At 37.5% G+C, this 17,651-nt stretch overlaps 1 protein-coding gene across 4 annotated transcripts in view; it reads right to left on the bottom strand.

Moving 5' to 3' along the window:
* Positions 1-17,651, bottom strand: part of SEMA5A (semaphorin 5A) — a 315,396-nt gene that overhangs the window by 216,396 nt on the left and 81,349 nt on the right. For all 4 annotated transcript variants that reach the window (XM_064428870.1, XM_064428877.1, XM_064428886.1 and 1 more), the window contains one exon: positions 17,129-17,220. The gene's annotated coding sequence lies outside the window, so the exon portion shown is untranslated. The remainder of the gene's footprint in view (positions 1-17,128; positions 17,221-17,651) is intronic.

The raw sequence follows: 17,651 nt of genomic DNA, 5'->3' as shown, positions 1-17,651 counted from the left end.
CATCTGACTACTCTAAAGTATGCTGTCAGCTGCTCCTCTAATTACTTCAGAAACCTATCATCAGTTAACCAATTTAGAAAAATTGATCACCCAGCAGGATTAAAAAACTGATATTCATTACTCCCTCTCTATTTTGTAACATGCAGGGAAAAGAATATTCTACAGCACTTTTTTTTTATTTTATCCTCTTAAATAGAGCAAACATATTTAAATGCATCTTCCCTGTTCACTGGGATCCACTGCTTCTTGCCTTGCTTTCCTGAGAGACCAAGGAGTGCTTTGACTTCTTGCAAGTACAAGGTAGAAGAGGACTTGGTCCCTCATGTGAATGACTACTTTGAGAGAATAGTCCTAGAGTATGTATTTTTTGCCTGTCTGTAGAGTTTGTATGGAACAGCACAGAAAGGGGTAGGACAAGATTCACCTCAATGCTCTGACACACACTTTTGCTTTACAGAAGTGAGAGTCACTGGCCACTGGCTTAGTGCCCATCCATTTCCTGACTGACAACAAGGCTGTGAATTGCAGACTCAAATGATGAAGACCCCTTCCTAGTAAAATATAGATACCAATCAACAATGCAATAGTTTTCATTCTGAATCAGAAAAAAGTTGAAGTTAAAATCCGTGATTTTTTGAAACATCCAATAACCAGACCCTTATATAAGTAATAGAATATGTATAGTGTTAATATAATTTTAGATCCAACCCAGTTCCTTTAGTTTCCTCACTAAAAATGTGCCAAGCAGTTACAACTCAATAATACAACCCAAAATAAACCTTCACCACTAGCAGCTTTAGTGAGTCACACAGGCTTGCATGCTGACAACACGCAGAAATGAGACATCACTGCCTTTCATGGAGGAAGAGTAGAGATTTAAGACAGCTCCATAAAGGCAGAAATGTCACTCTGCTAATTAATGGAGACATTCAGGAAAAGAAAATCAGCAATTTTGAGTTCTAATATGTTTGATCTCACTGAATTGTAGTATGCTGTTTAATAAGGTGGAAACTTTCTATTTGCGTAAAATAAACATCCTAAATGCATAAAACAAAGGGCTGTTAAGGAAAAAGACACTCCACAATGACAGCAGTGTGCTCTAAAAGCTACATTCAGAAGGAAGAATGGATAGTAAACACTGGTCCCTAAGATTACTAGCACCAGACTTCATAAGACTAACTGCTCTTCTCTTGCCACCTTATTTTGCTGCCTTTAGTAGTCTTCCAGCCTAGACATGGACACTTCTAATCCTCATTCATTTAAACTAAAATAAATAGATCAAAGGCATAATACATCTGAGCAGTAAATTTTGTGGTCAATTTTAGCTGCTTTGCTAAATTTTCTTAAGTTACTGAAAAAAAAAAAGGAGGAGAAGCTTTGAGGCAGTTAGATTCATATCCTTACCTTCCTAAGTAGTGTCTTGTGAGGATATTTACCAACAAGAATCTGGCCCTACAAATTGCCTGTGGCTCACAACAGGCAGTATCTTGTATTACCATACAAGACTGATGCCTTGTACCCTGCAGGTATCAATTCCATTATCTGGATACTAATGTATGTAGTGCATAAAGCACTTGTTCCAATGTTTTATTTTCTGTAAAACTGATATTTATAGGTATGATGCACTATTCTTTCACAAATTTAAGTAGTTAATGTGGGTTGTAGTGTTCCTATTCCTAACTTAAATATCATACAAATACACTACTAATAGCTACTTCTAATTCATATTTCAGTAAGATTATGTTTGTGCATTTAGGAAGCAAAATGAAGGTCTGATACCTTCATGAAGGTCTCAAAAAATGTTTTTCTTGCACACAGTACAGCAGCAAACATCTCAAGATATGGTACTTCCTTGTTAAAAAAACAAAAAAAACCCTAAAACTTTTTTTTTCATTTTGAAAGTCTCAGAAATACTCATAAATGTGTGAATATAATAGAAAAGAATCAAACAAGAAGAAAATTAGAAAATTAAACATTTGTACTGAAATCACAGCCTTCTTTATCTCTCTGGCTGTAAATGAAGTCCATGGTCTTTATGTAACCAGGCTTCCACATCCCAGCCAAGTTTCAAAAAAAAACAGCTCTACTCAGCAAACACAGCAAAAAGATAATCCTGTTTCTCCAGAAAGAAAGAAAAGGACCACCACCCTTCATCCAAATATTAAATACACATGTAGGTATGGATGGCTTGGCTTCCATTACGGAAAGGATACTTAATTTAATGGGACTAACAGTGGTATTAGTAAAGACTGAGATGTAAATTAACAAGACTGATGCCTTGTACCCTGCAGGTATCAAGAGGACTTTTCCCACCTGTCCTCTGTGAACAAAAATCAGTAGCAGAAACAAAGATTCCTTCACAACACCACCTTTCCTTGGCCTCTAAATCCAAACAGCATCCTCTTTCATGACAGACTTCTTACATGCCATAGGTGGTCTCTGACACAGTTGTTTGCATGTTATAGTCATGCTGTAGAAGAATTTTGGGGCCAAGGACTTTTTCCCTTGCTAGCTGAACTCTTTCTCTCACTGCACATATCATACATGGCAAAAACTGAGGCAGGGAACACTCTCTCAGAATATCCAACAAGGAGAAAGGAGGAAGAAAAAAGAAAGGTGTGAATACACTTCTGACCATATATCTCAGAAAAAAACAATAACTGCCTAAACTTCTCTCTACCTCAACCTCTAGCTGTTTATAATTTAAGTTCATTAATGATTTTTGATGTATTAATTTAAATACATTATTGTAAGGAACTGTGAAGAGAAGCTTACTTGCAACAACTCAGATGAGAATCTTCAGAGGCCCTAAAGTGACAGAGGAACAGTAAATCAAGGTAGTAGATAGAAACACCATCACAAGTTTTTTACTTTTCTACCCATTTCACTACACTAGTGTATGCATGGAAGGAGAAAGGGGTCTGGAGACTGCACCTAAAACACTGCTAGAGTAAAAAAAAAAAAAAAAATGCATTTTTTAAAGATCCACAAACAAAAAAAGGAAAACCAACCAACCAAAACTCTTCCCCCAAGAGCCAAAAAACCCATACAACCCCAACCCCCACAAAAAATACAATTAAACCCCATCCAAAGAAACACACACCTTCAACATATACCCACAGCATGAAGCAATGAACAGACACCTTAGAAAAGACTTCAAAACCGAATCTTTTTCCACAGAAGTTGTACAGGCTAGATTACTCCCTTCTGTACATCCTTGAGCAAGAACCACTGCACCGGTTCCATCGCTGCCCGAGACAGCAGCTGTAAGTGTGAGCCTGTGGAAGCAGGCTACACAGACCTGAGACACTGCAACAAGACAGAAGGCTTGAAGCAAAGTAATCTCTCCTGAAATCAACCCCTCTCCTTCCTGAAAGTGCAGCTTTCGTGCCAAGAAGGGATCACTAGCCTGAAGCAATATGGCAAGACAAAGCCAAGAGAACCCTAAACATGAAAAGATTCAGCCGGTTTCCTTGACTTCTGTATAATTTCCATATGTAAATCTCTCTCAACAATGACAATAATGGTAAGGTCAAAACTCTTCAAAACGTATATCCAAATAGTGACAGTGACCAGCTTTTCAACCATTGCTAAATATTTGCACACTGACCTGTTATTTGCATAACTTTTCTATCAGAGACCTTTATTCAGACTTTCAACAAATTGCATTTTACAAGTTTGTAAAACAATCTGGAGATGCCAAATTAAAAAGAAAGCAGAATAAGCAGCACTATAAGATGCCATTTATTTCAATATATTATTTTAGTCCTGTATGTAAAGGGTCTTGGGCACTTACTCTATCCCTCATTCCCTTTGTTTTGACCCAGCTTGCCTAGGAGAAATATGAAGATGAATGAGGCCCATTAGGCAAAGGTATTATATTTTACAAATGTAGGCTTTGGTTTCTCCAACAACAGTAACTGAAAAAGAAAAAGCCCAGTAATTCAAGATTTTCTGTTTCAGCTGGACCAAAAAAGACACCTCTTGCTAAAGAGAAAAAGTGTGCACAGCTAAGCATGCAAGGCAGGTAACTGCTACTGCTAGGTCCAAGCAGATTCATTTAAAGACTATTCCCTCCAGGCACTGAAGTCATAGATGAAGTCAAATAATCAGGATGTCAATATTTCTAGATCACTTACAGTACACTGTGTTAGAAGTACAATTTACCTCTGAATTATAAACTACATTTTCCTTTGTTCAAAATAAGCTACTGTATGCAAAAGCTGCCACATTAGCTACAGCTGTGCCAAAGCAAAGATGCTTTCAAATAATTATCTTTGCTGATTCTATAAGTGAGAGATTTAAACTACACTTTTAGCAAAAGATGAAGTGAGCCTATGTCAATCTAAGCATACAAACAGCAGGGTTTGACATGTTTAAAAGGTGCCAGTTTCAGGACTGGTTCTGGGGTCAGGCAGGTCTCAGGTCTCTTTACATGCACACCAGTGTTTACTCTTGCAGATGCTGCTCATGTAATTTGTTGCAGGAGACTCATTCCACTTGCCCTGCACACTTTGCTCCACATCTTTGCAAAAGAGTAAAGATTTGAAAAAAAAAAATTGCTCATGTGAAGTAACTACTCCAGACTACCTTTTTGAACTAGCACAAGCCTGAGGAAAAAAGTATTTAACTAATAAAACAAACTGCATATTCTATGGGTTCATTACAACAGATTTATGAGTACAAAGGAAGATGTTTTTCCATATTGCTACTGTACACACTTTAAAATAGTAGTAATTATTTCATCTTTGGTCATGACAATTTTATGAAATATACCTAGTTTGTCTACTGTATTGCTAGTGGTACCTTTTAAAAATTATTAAAAGAAAAGAGCATTTGCTTGCTGCTGCAAGTGACAAGAAAATGGGGAGAACTATTGTTTCCTCATCACCAAAAAAAAGGCCCCACTCTTGTGTATCACTAGTATCATGTAGACAAATCAGGAAAGAGAGCACCATGAATAGCCCTGCAATGTAGCTCAGTGTCTCTTTCTGTAATTCTTCTTGACTTGTTAAAGCCGAACTCCTCAACTAATGCAAAACATTTGAGAGGAAGATTGTTACAGAAAAGAATACATAAAAAAGACTCTGTCACCACACCTACCAAAAAATTTAGCTAAATTCTAAGGCAATGTTTATGGTCTCAAGTCACCAGTAGTGACAAGCCCTGGAGCTCAGAAGGAAAAAGGGATGGAGGCCAGAAGCAGAAATCAAGAGGGCTCTTTCAAAAAATAAAAACAAAACAAAACAAAACAAAAAAAACCCCAAACAAATAAAAAACCAAAAAAACAACAACAAAAACAAACAAACAAAAACCCAACAAAACACAAAAAACCCCCAAGCGGTAGCACATCCTGTTTCCCATCAAATGCACAAACACCCAAACATATACCTCTTTACAGAATAATTTCTTTGAATTACATTCCTTACTCAGTATACCTTTAAAAAAACAATTTGCATATCAGTCAGATACACAATTAGGTTAGAGCAATAGCTCAAAGCTCACCTCACTAAACACTGTGATGAGACTGGAAGCTACAGATCTTCTTCAGTGAAAAAATCCAGCCGTACACCATCAAGTCTCATCACTGGACCCAGAAATGCAGACTGTTTACTATGCAGCAGAGTGGCATATTCTAATTTGTATTTGCATAAAGTGAGAGTCAGCTTCAATTAAAAAAATGATTACTGAGTTCCTTCAACTTTTTTTTAATACTGTCATTCATTTCTGCAGTGGCACGAATTTTAAGTTCTGCAAGAGGCAGACAGCCATCAGCTGTCATTGACTAGCACAGTCAAAAATCAGTCCTTGAATTCATAGTGACAATCTGCCAAAAGACAGCTAATATCTGTAGGTAAGGGTGACAAGTCATAAAACAAGAATCTGTCATCAAAGCTATTTCCCCAGCACTTCTCACAGAGCTGATATTTGTGATTTCAGCAAAGGAAGCACTGCTTCAAGAGCAGTGGCCTGAGTGAGGCCAGGAGTTCGTAGCAACACCTTGGAACTCAATTATCACACTGTGGGCTCCTCTCCCCCATCAGTGGGGTGTAGAGCCACTGGACCTCAGCTCCCCAAGCAAGCACAGGCCAACCCAGCAGGATCATGCAGATGAGAACTACAGGCAGTTTATTAAGAATAAAGCCAAATCAGCACAGGCTAGGCACAAGTTCCTATAAAATCTCAGCACTTTTTTTGAAATACCTTTTTTTTTCTTAGCTCCTCAGCCTTTTTGATATCCTCCCAGGACACAGATTCCTACTTAAAGTTTCCTTCCACTTATATCTAGTGCCTTGTTCCAGTCACTGAGAGAGCCTTTCCCCATGCAGTGCTTGGAACATCCACTGAACTCCGATCCTTAGACTGGCCATCAGAAACGAGGCAATAAAAGGAAGGATTCTCCACCTCAGAGAAACTACAAAGCCAGAAAAGTTTTTTTTTTTACTAAGTAATAGAAAAAATGAAATGGTAATGTTTTTTGCAAATAAAAGTCTGAAAAGTGAAAGAAGAAACAGATGAGGTTCAACAAGGGAAAGGCATGAAGTTAAAGAAAATGATCCCGGAAAGGCCAAAAGTGTCAGCTAGGGCAGGAAAAGGAAATGCAGAAGGAAAAACTGTAGCAAATAAGGGATCAATGCATATAGCCTTGCATTTCATCTTCTCTTTTTGATCTACACAACACTTGCCTGCTCCTTTTCCAGTTGGTACTATTACTGGCAAACCAAACACATTTTCTTGGGGCCCAACAGACTGTCAACACCATCAACAACATAGAACACAAGCTGTTCTCTAGTAGAAATATAGTTTCAAGTGCTGAGAGTAATAGGAGTTCAGAACAGAGCCTGTACAATGGGGGCCTGTTCATTTTAAAAAATTAGAGTTTCAAAATGGGGTCAGGAAGACCTTCAGAAAATCAATCCATTGATAGCTATAAAATATCTAGAAACTCCCATTTTTCAGTGTGAAATTCAGGAACTTCCTGAGACTGAAACAATGTTCTGGAAAAATCCCACTAGCTGCTTGCTGTGGTCTTACTCTCTTCCTTGAGCCATGTGCTGTCTGCTCCTGACTAAGACCAGATGCTGGGCTGGATGCCCCTAAGACCAAGCACAGCCATGTTTCCACTTTCTGCTAAGGTCTGAGTCTCATACTGCAAGCTTTTCAGTCACAGAGAAAGTGAATTTTGAAATTTCACCAACGAGAATTAAGAATCTATGTGGGACGAGGGTCACAACTACAAGCAAAGCTGTGACTTAATTTGCATTAACAATGTGCTGAAAGTTCATTATATATAAAATACTTTTAATTACAAAAGCTGGTGTTTTGAAAGCTGTCCAAAAAGCTTTAAAACCCCCCCAAAAAAACCATTTAGAAACATGTCTTGATTGAACTAAAAGCAAAAGTTCAGGACTGGGAGAAGGTCAAATCTGGAAGACGTATAAAAGTAGTTTCAAGCAAAGGCAAAGTTAATTGAAGCAGGTAATAAAGAGGCAATAAGAAAGTAATGCAAGCTCATCTGTTGCATTCTATGTAAATTGGGAAAAGGCAACACAGAGACTGGAGTCACATGTGATGAATAATTAAAAAAGATCATCACATCACAGATTATTGCTGTAGCCATCTGGACATACTTTTTAATATTTGTAAACTGTACTAAAAAACGTGCCAAAATTTGTACATGGATGTAAAGAGAAACCAGAAGGAAGACAGTGATACAGCAATTTCAAATAGCTGTGGGAGTTTTTTAAATTATATTCAACTTAGAACAGTTCTCTGTCATTTAGTGTATCACTGTATAAAAGTACTTGACAGTATTTAGCTTTCATAGAAACTGAATATAATACCTTTTAAACGTGAATCAGCAATCTAAAGGACAACATTTTACTGTTAAAACAGAACTATTAGTGGGTATTCTGCACATTAATACTAGGCAAACTTCCAAAATAAAGATTATATTAAAGCAGTTACTACCATAAAGAACTGCTGGAAGAGCTCCAAAGTGTCATGAAATGACTATTGTGACAGCCTGCTTCAGTTAGCTAATAAAGGCAACTTCATCTTGCAGTGGGTTTAGTCCTGAAATTCTTTGGTACAGTTTTAAATACAGTTTTAATACTGGGTATTAAATGCAGCACAGGGTATTAAACACACTTCTCAGTAAATGCAGGGTGGTCACAACTAAGACAACCAAAATACAGTGGAGGAGAGCACAACTTTTACAGCAAATCCACTCAGTCCCATGGCCCCATCTGCAAATGCACTTCAGACTCCCAGCTCCTCTCACCTCCCATCTAGTTACCAGCTTTTGATCTGTTTCTCTCCATCAATAATCAATATATTCTGCTTTCACAGCAACAGCTTAAGTGAAGCAAGGTTGAGCAGACTGATATGAAGGACAAGGAGAGGTAAGGCAGCTCAGAGCTCCCATCCCACATCTCTGCTACAGAACACTCCTGTTCCCCACCTATTCATTTAAGTGTAGCTTTGCTGTCAAGGTAAGCATTCAAAACACACAGGCATCTCACCAGGCTTCTGGATTCTTCCACCAGTTCTTGGATAAGCAATAGAGTATCCAATGGGATAGGTGGCCTGAACCATCCAACAGTTCAGCCTGCACTGACTACGCAAATTAGTACAGGTAATATACAATTAGTATCAGATAATGAAAGAATGGTTTTGGTTAAAAGTGATCTTAAAGATCATCTAGGTCCAACCCTGCTCATGGCATCCCATAGGCAGAGATACCTCCCACCACAGCAGATTGCATAAGGGGCAAGTGGGCTGCTACTTCACTGTGTTGCCCTTTAACACTATCACTGCAAAGATGATGATTTATGTAATTTATACATCAACAAGATTTTTAGCACACACTTGCAAAGATTTAACACACACATAAAAGCACTGTTTGCTCTAATCCGATGATTAACTTCCTTGACTATAAGCAAAGGGCATTCCACCAATCCAAATGACACTCTTCCATATCAGATCTTGCATATAGATCTCTGATTCAGTTAGAACTGCAACAGACAAATCAGACAGCTCCCCTCTGCATCAGTTCTGTCTTCTGAAGTTGTTAATCAGAAACATAGTTATCAGAAAAAGCTATCAGAATCCTGGAATAAGAAGCCAGAAGGAAAAAAAATTGTTTCTGTTAGATCTTTCTGAAAGTTCATCCACAATTTTAGTTACTCACTAAATCCTGAAGTAAGATATAGATATTTTAAAGTTTCTGTGAAATACAAAGTTAATAAACCCTTTGCTGAAATACACCATGTAAAATTAAAAACAATGGAAGGCACAAAGATTTTCAAAGACCATTCTATAGCTAAAATATCCAAATCATCGGAGTTTGCAAAATCAAAAGGCAAAATTTTTTATTACTACAATGCTTATACTCAAGACTCCATGTATTCACATACAGAGGTTTTACACATATGAGGAACATCCCTGCACATGCCTGAACCTTGTCAATACAAATTTGCTTATTTTTACTAGATCCTAGAATATATCACAATACCAAAACAAAACAAAAAAAAGGAAAAAAAAGAGAGAAAGAAATAGTTATTCTAAAGAGAATGAATCATAACTTTATTTTCTTCCTTCAGCACAATGATTAAAAATTTAAGTTCTATTTTAAAATCTGTTTAAAAGCAGTAAAACTTGACACAACAGAAATCATATACTATCTGGTGTAATGCTCTCAATGTGAAACAACAAATAAGTAGATGTCAAATAGCCTAAAGTTAAATGAGGAATGAATGGCTCTTGACATATTTGCTTCAATAAAGGAAAGCCTCTTGTGGGTTTTCTTCAGAGCATACACTGTCCTGCTCTGTGTATTTGTGTCTCGAAAATAATAAAATAAATACACTCTATTTTTTTCCAGCCTGAAAAATCCTCTTATTTTATTTAGATTACTTTGATTTCCATGGTTTATCTAATTCCTAATGATGATGCTCTTTTTAATGATTTCCATTTACAAGCTTTCAGGAAAAAAATCTATTCTGTAAAAAAAACCCACAAAAACAAACTAACAATGTTGTGAAAATTCAATTTCTTTAGTGACATCTATCCCAATGGTTTCTCAATGGCTGACAGCTTTCATCAGTCAGCCTAAATTACATGAAGTGTCACTGATGTCTCCATCATATACAAAATCACTTTGGTAGCTTTGTAGCCATCATTTTTCATTTATCACTTTGGAATCTTATAAGCATACAGTATGTATGCACAGACTGCATACACTGGAACATGTCTGTGACTGCTCCTTTTGAGGAATCTACACTTCAGAGACCAAATGTGTCAAGGTCACCTTCAGCCCCTAAATAGAAACACATAGGATGATTGCATCTTTGCATAGATTTTACTAACAGTAAAGGCGTAGATTGCATCTTTACTTACATTTTATTAACAGTAAAGATGTAGATTCAGCTTTCTTGGGCTGGTTAGTTTGTATCCAATTTTTCTAGAACCCCCACAGCTACTTAAAGTGAAACTTCCTAACCATCCTTTCATTTTATACCAAGGCTGGATTACATGCAGTCTCCAAGATCCTTAGCGCTGCCCAAGACTACCAAAATTATATATTATATATACACACCCCCAACATGCATACAGTAGGGCTTGTACCCATTTTTTGTGCTCCTCTACATCCATCCACCCTCATCCTCCTAGTCTCTGTAGACCTCAGTTCCTTTCCTTTCTAAGGTAACCAAAACATGCTGTCATCAGCAGAAGAGGGTATTCATGTAAACACCAATAAAATCTAAAACCCTACCTTTCCTTTCCTGCATTTTCTTTTATTTCTTTTCTTCACCTGACAGTGGTAGTAAAAATGCTCTTACAATATTAAAATCTCGCAATCTCCATCCCTTCTCTTCTACTGTTAGCCTTTTGCAGTTATAGTCTTTCTCCTTTATTTACTAAGTCTCTGCATTGGCGTCATTTTCATATTACTACAAAAAGACGTTGTTAAATCTACTTCCAGGACAACAGTCCAAGATCAAAGCTCTAGAAGGAATATCAAAACAAAAAAAAAACCAAACCAAACAAACAAAAAGGAATTCTTGGAAATGGTGTCTACTAATGACACAAGGTAAAACATAAGTATAATAAAATAGTTTAAAAGTAAAACCTTCCCATTGGCTGCGGGTGTGGTGTCAAAAAGACAGAGCAGAAAAGTGTCACTTTATACAGCAGTGGTGCTAATAGACACAAGTATCACAGGTATGAAAAGGGTTTACGGAATCTACTGTTGGAATTCAAAATAAAGAGCCCACAGGGAAAATGGTGAGGATGAAATGCCTTTCCACTGGGTACTTTATGCAATAATAAAATGCAGGATTTGGTTTAGAGAAGGTCAAAAAGAAAAGGGACTGGACACACAAAAAACCCCACACCAAAACCAAACAAGGAAACTTGCATATATTGTATGCATCTGGCCAAGTAAAAGTTGGCAATTTCTGGCAGTGTTAGGAAATGTGTAACTTGAGAAGACAGACATTTAACATGAGAATGACACTCAACTTACCAAAGAGTAATACCAAACTTCTTAGCATGATCTAGCTGCTACGCTCTACCCCTGCATGCTTCCCCCCAGAGAGAGGATGGGACACTCTCCGAGGTGCACACTTTGGATACAGGAACAAATTCCCCCCATCCTGCCATATGTGGCTCTTTCTCCTGTTACATGCCGCTTTCACCATAATGCTGATGGGACAGTTGCAGAGCAATCTAGCAGAAATCCTAAATTGCTAATGTCACCGTGATGCATTCTGTTTCTTTCACTACAGCCCTACCAATTTCTACAACTAATAATACAGCCGTACACAAACGCCTCTTTTACAGAAGAAATTCAGGGCAGAGTTCATAGCTCTGCTTTTTTAAAAGACACTAACCTGTATTTATACTGTAATAAACACATCATGTAGAAAGATGTTGAAAACAGAAATTGAAACACGTTGCTTTTACTGTGAAAAATCTTTGCAAACCTTCAGTGGTCTATAAACAATAAATAACTGAAAGAGAGGTCATCTCATCAGGTTAACCATGAACCATGCTGCCAAGATAGAGAGTCTGCTCCAGCTAGGCTGTGCTAGCCTAGTACATGGATTAACAGGGATTTCAATTTCCAGGGCTGTCAATCTTGCATGTTTTCCAGCACTGGATTTCACCACATTTTATACAGATACAATCTGAATCCGAGTGAAAAATAATTCAAACTGCTTCAGCAGTGTTGCCAAAAGGGCTTCCAGAGCAAACAGATTATACATATTTTAATGCATACACTGCGAGTATAAAAATCTCTGTCATGTGAAAAAAATATATATATATAAATCCACCAAACTTGGATCAACAGAATCAGCTCAAAAGGTCTAAAAACAGTGTCCTTTTCTACAAATTCTTATGACATTTTCAATCATCATGACAAGAGAAAGCATCCCATGAGACTTTAGACAAATGAGAGATATCTGGAATAATTAAAGGTAGCATCTCTATTGCAAGGAGTGTGACCTGAAGGAGGGCAGTTGTGCCAGTGGGGGGGAGCTGAACCTTATCCCTAACTAGAATTTTAAACATAAGAAAAAAACAGAGAGATTAAAATTATAAATCAAAGACCATTTAGTTTCCTACCAGGTGTTAAAACCCTGCTTCTAGATGCCATTAATCTCAGAGATTTAACTGGCTTTAATGGGAAGAGTCTCATTCTCTGCAGCAAGAAACAAAGAGTTTTCCATTAGGCACAGTGACCTCATCCATCCCTCCCTGATCCTTCTTCACCTCATATGCAGATTCAAGCACAGCCCAATTCATCACTTCAGTACAAATCTGTTTGCAGCTCAGTGATCTGCAGTGATGTTACACACCAGGCACAAAGCTCCTAATAAAGAACGAAGCTCCTTCTACTCTGAAATTGCCGTTGCTGCTTTGAAGCAATGCAGGTTTCTTGTAACAAAGAACAACTACTACTAACGAGCTTTTCATTGTTACATTTCATTTGTTAAAATTCCACAGGTCCTGCACAAAGGGAAATTCTCAACACTACACACACAGTGCCACGAGGCAGACACCAGAAGAGCCAGAAGCCCAAGAAAAAGAACTTTTCTTCATAAATGGATGAGGTCAAAGAATTAGGTGGGTGGAGAAATGGCTGACCTAAGCATTGCTTTAAATTGGTAATGATTTATGTTATATAATTCTTCTTTTCCCCCTTTTAACTGCTCTTATTCTGCAATTCCCATCCATCCATATCTAAACCCACACCTTTGTATCCCCTCTTCCCAAGAAAAATACTCTTTCCTCAGGACTGTACATTACTATTTGAAATTTTCATATAATTTCTGTCTTTGCAAGTCTTGGCCATGCTACTGAGAAATTCTCCATTTCTCCTTCTTTAGATTAATTTTTGCTACTGTTTTAACAAAATTTATTTTTGCTGAGAGCAACTAACCTCTCTGACCTAATGAAAAAAAACTATTTTCCCCTTTGGAAATTTTGATTTCAAGTCCCCTTGGAAAACTTCCCAGAGGAAGCACACATACTGGTACAGGAAGTTAGAATACTCTTTAATACTTTCATAGATCCATCCATCTCACATGCACTGATGGAAAATCCAGGCACACTGTTGCTTTCATTCCCAGTATCTGCTCCTCTCTAAGGTCCTAAAATTCTGTTAATTCTTCAGAACTTTATTCAGTAGCTCTTCAGCTCTGTTTACATATTTTCATTCAATTCCTTAAGATCAATTTCCTACTTTCATCTAATTTTCTCCCATGACCATCTTCCTCCCAGTAACCTTATCTGTTCCAGCCATTTAAACTGCTGTCATTATGAAATGCTGTCACTTTTAGCCTTTCCCCTTTGATGATAATATAACTCCAACACCCTGCTTCTCAAGCTAATTTGCAAGCACAAAAGTATTGCCAAATTTATCAGTGTTTTCTCATTCTCTTTCTACTTCCTTTAGGCTTTGCTATTTCATCTTGCTTATCTCTTCCCTTGAAGTCTCTACACCAAAATGGGTGTCACTGGAACTCACAGATTGAGAAAAGGTGTTCTGGTAATTCCTTGTTCCCTGACAGGCACTACAGACTGTACAGGGAACAGGGTAAACAGAAAACTGAGATTTTTGGACTAAGAATTGAACTCTCAAAGAAACAGCTTGAACATATTAAAACAAATTTAATTGTAATTTATCAAGTGCCAAAATAAGATTAAAAGCATTTCTCTTAAAATGAGGGAAAAGGCTCCAAGCTCTGTGGGAGACCTCAAATTACATAACAGCTTAGCATTTTTTAAAATAGTGTTAGCAACAGACTTCTCTTCTGGGACTGCACCCTGCAACCTTACTGTTTATGAAATAGCATTGAAGAACCACCGCAGTGGATCAGGCTGGCTCTTTAGCCCAACTGAAATGTCAAAACCAACTCACACAAAACATCCAGCCTGACCTACTACTCTGTCTTTAGAAGAAGCTAAGAGCAGATGTTTAGAACAGCCACACACAAAAATTCTCTTCCACTCTCCCCAAAACACTCCATGCTTTCTATAATTTACAGCTCAGTAACTTTCTTACCCAGGGGTAGTACCTTTGTTTATCAACGCCTCTTTTATCTTCTTCCACCTGCTTTTCCATATTTGTTCAGAAGCTCTTTACACCCATGCAGCACACACAACATGATGTGGCAAAGAATTTCAGAACTGACACACTATGCAAAAACAAAACAAAACCCAACCCAAAAGAAAACACTTATTTTCCTAGCTTTAAAACTGTTCCCTGCCTGTTTCACCTCATCTCTCTTCTAATACAAAATTAGGTGGCACTGAGTATTCATTTCCCATCCACACACCTCACAGCTCCTATAATTTTATAAACACCTAGCATTAGCACCTGGCCATTCTCTCTTTTCCAGTCTGGAAACCCTCATCTAGTTATTTGTTCTTGTATGGATGCTGCTCCATGGATGTCTTCTGCATTTTGCTGCCCTTCTTCATTTTGGTTGCATTTCTCTGAAACTTTTCCTGTTCTACTCCACTTGTTCTGAGATAGGATACCAGGACACCATCTTTAAGACACAAACACTTCACAGATTTAGACAGTGGTCTAATATTTCAATTTTTCCCCTTTCAGAGTAATTCCTGATATAAATCTGCTTCCGAATTGCTATTAAAATATAGAGTTGGTTTTTTTTAATAAATTGCTGCTTATAGTCCCAAGACCTCAAGCTAACTCAAAATACTTTAACATAACTGATCCTGAATTTCTTCCATGATTTTAATGCCCATTTGGTCTTTGTGTTTTCATAATGGCCAAACATTTCTTTTGCATTTGTTTCAGTCTGTCCCCTTTTTGTTTACCTTCTTTTGTCCTGTAAAACTTAGTTTCAGAAACAAACCTGGTCATCACACTCTTGTCCCACGTCACTTACAAATATGAAAATACCCCTGGGAACTCACGGAGCTACCTACGGGAACCCATTGGTGATTTCCAACACACTTTTTCCTGAAATTTTTTCCTTACCATTTAAACAATTATTAACACAGTTAATAAGTTAATAACACAGTCCTCCTCCTTAACTTGTGCTTGTTTAGTTCCTTTAAAAAACACTTCAAGAAAACTTTGAATATGAAATAAATTTTCATCATTTAAGTAGAACAATACATCCAATGATGTCTTTCACCTGCATACCAGTTGTCTGCTTCAAAGACCACAGACCATTTTTGTGATTTGACTACAAATCACAAAAACTCTGGCTACATAAGATCTCTTATAAGTCAGACAGTCTGGCTAGCCATTAAAAGCCACAGAAGATCAGGTCAGCCATAGCACTGTAAAACTCAGACTTGAAAGTTCCACTGGGAGAGGTGCCACCCGCACCACAAATCCATGTTTTATTCAGTTCTGCACTACACTCCTACAGAAAAAATTTACCTACAATGTCCTATCAGAACATTTCAATTTGCAACCCGTGTATGTTAACCTTCTGCTACTGGTTTGCCACAACTAGGAACACTGGCTCCATGATCTTTGTAAACATCCTTCAAGTAGCTGAAGGCTGGTATTAACCAGTTCACCAGGTCTTAAACATCCTCTTAATCAGGATTTATTCAAAGAAATCAATCCTTTCTCAGTATCTCCACTGTAATACTCAATGTTCTTTCGAAAACAGAGATACTAATCTAATTTTGTAATTAATCCACTCAGTTTAAACAGGAGACCCCCTGGTTTTTAGACTCCCTGTGTCCACATGAATGCTTTCTGAAATATGGTATGAAATCAGACATCTTCAAGTACTCAACTGGCGAGACACTTAAAAGGAAGGGGCTGCATGCCACAGTCAGTAGCTGTTCTATTTCAGTCTACCATTTCATTCTTCCTAAAACAACTGGCTAAACTACATCTGGACCTGCTAAATTGAGAACATTAAATTTGCTCCAGAAAGGCAATCTCCTAAAACACCCATAAGAAGGTTTCTAAAACAGGAACCACCCCACACTTTTCAGTGGTAAGCGCATACACACGAGGATTACTCAGTTTTCTGCCATGGCTTTATCTTGGATCATTCCTGCCATAGAGTCATACACAGGCCACACAGATTCTCCAGCTGGCCTCCTGCTCTTGGTGTGGTTGAAAAAAGCATTCATTAACTTTCTGTTTAGCCTGATAGCGAAATGTTTTGGTTTTATTTCCTTCTTTAAACACAGACACAGCTTTTTTTAAGATATCCTCTTACTTTAATAGTCTCCTCTACCTGGTCATTTAGCTATACAGGCTTCCTTTTCCCAAGACATTTTTAGACTAAGTGTGGAGCCTCCAAAACAATATCTTGAAATAGTCATCTACAAACACATAACTCTTTCAGTGTCACTTTAAACAAACATCCCCATTTTTACATAGTTTCCCTTTTTGAGGTTAAGCTTAATTCAAGAGAGGTAAGAGAGGAGAATTGCAGGTTCTTTTCTTTCACTCCTCCCATTTCCATTTGTTGAATTTCCTTAGCTTAGGGAAAAGAGAAAGGCAGAACAACTGTAATGGTCTACAAAGTCACATCACAAGTCTTTTTTCCAGACATCATCTCTCCATGACATTATCATCTACTCACTGAACAAAATACAGTCTCTTACCCACCTTTTAGTCACCATCCCTCTGTAATCATGTACTGCCTCTTTTCAGTGTTTGTGCAGAGCCAAAGTGGGGTCCTGGGTCTACCTTGGAGGCTCCTAGGAGTTAAGGAAACACAGAAGAGAGATAATAGGTATTGAGAAGGCAGCTCATCAGCAATTCTCAGACATTTATTGCAGACATAAAACATGTCTCTCAAGTCAATAAATTAGAAATATAAGGCACTTTAACTACACAATGTGAACAAGAACCAAATAGAAAGAGATAGGAGAAAAAAATCATTTTTTAAAACACCTGGCAGCTTGGGATGAGAATCAGAAAAGGAATACTTGCTGCAGAATTATCAAAATCCATGAGACATGAATTTGTGAAAAATCCTCACTATAAAATTTTGCCTTGATGCCTGAGTAAAATCCATAACAAAATTCAGGTGGGTAAAACTTCAGTATTCTTCCACCTTTCCATAAAACATAAAGTTCAAAAGAAAAATGTAGTTATTCTCTAATATCTCAAAACAATACAAAAGGCA

Source organism: Passer domesticus, chromosome 1, assembly GCF_036417665.1.
Source record: "Passer domesticus isolate bPasDom1 chromosome 1, bPasDom1.hap1, whole genome shotgun sequence".
Classification (NCBI taxonomy): domain Eukaryota; kingdom Metazoa; phylum Chordata; class Aves; order Passeriformes; family Passeridae; genus Passer; species Passer domesticus.
This window is presented reverse-complemented; position numbering and strand designations above follow the sequence as displayed.